A 1254-nucleotide genomic window follows, 5' to 3' on the forward strand; every position below is an offset into this window, starting at 1 on the left:
AGAATAAACGCTAATAGATTGTCTGAAAACTTAAGTATAAGATTCTAACAGAAAAGAATTACATGTGTAAATTGGCTTTGTCTGCAAAAGTTTTCAGAAAATGGTATGGTGAAATAAGTGCCATCCAGCTGCAGTAGATGGCATTACTGCCCCCATCCTTCACCCCTTGTGCATCCATGGCTTCGTGGCTTCGCCATAGAAAATGTCTTTTCCCACCCTAGCACTCTGGGCTTGACCATGTGCCTCGATTTGGCCAGTGGTGAATTGGAGGACAGTGGCACGGGGCCAGTACAAGGTCGAGGAAGCCTCACATTTACAGTCACCATCTCAAGTCTCTGTCATCACTTTGACCCTGGGGTCTTGACTCTGGAGCAAACTAACACACAGTGTCGAGTAGATGTGAGCCATGAATCTGCCATGCAAAGTGTCGTCATCACAGACAAGCCCAGGGAGGATCGGTTGAAGCATAGCAGACTCACACACAAGCGAGCAAAGATCGAGAACTGCTATTCTAAAGCCCTGGAACTGGAGTTGGTCCTTGGGCAGCTTTAGCTGACAGATACAGAGGGGAAGTTGAGCACAAGTTGGCGATCTGGAACATCAGAGGACGCGCACCCTGCTACCATTGTTGTGTGAACACAAACAGCACACCCACGCTCAGGAACAATAGCACTTTGTATCCTGAGATGATCAGGGCCATGGTAACTCAGTGGTAGAATCCTAGTCTTCCACAAAGGAGACCCGAATGTGTGTCCCGACCAGTGAGCCTCATGCCCAGACATCACCTGTCCATCCGTGGAGGTGCGAGGAGGCTGAACAGGCTTCAGTAGCTTCCACCCTAAGGTGACCTGGGTAGAAATTTCTGGTGATCTGCTTCCACAGTTTGGCCAATGAAAATGTTGTGAATCACAGTCATTCAATTTTCAGTTGATAATGGGGCTGGCCTAGGACTGAACAGCATTTTTTATTCCATTGTGCATGGGGTCCCCAGGAGCTAAGGGAAGTAGATACAGCTACTCCAACCACAGCCAGCTCCCTGAGACTAACTAGAAGAGAAAGGTCACCCTCTCTAATACAAAAACTTGAGCCTTTCCCATAAATTATTGTTAATGGTGTGGAGTTGATCTCCCATTCATAGCAACCCCATGTGACAGAGTAGAATTGCCCCACATGGTTTTCTTGGCTGCAGTCTTTATGGAAGCAAATCATCAGCGCTTTCTCCTGTGAAGCCACTAAGTTACTTTGAACTGCCAA

This window comes from Echinops telfairi, unplaced genomic scaffold (genome assembly GCF_000313985.2).
Source record: "Echinops telfairi isolate 266 unplaced genomic scaffold, ASM31398v2 ScPeMD7_7469;HRSCAF=8507_1, whole genome shotgun sequence".
NCBI lineage: Eukaryota > Metazoa > Chordata > Mammalia > Afrosoricida > Tenrecidae > Echinops > Echinops telfairi.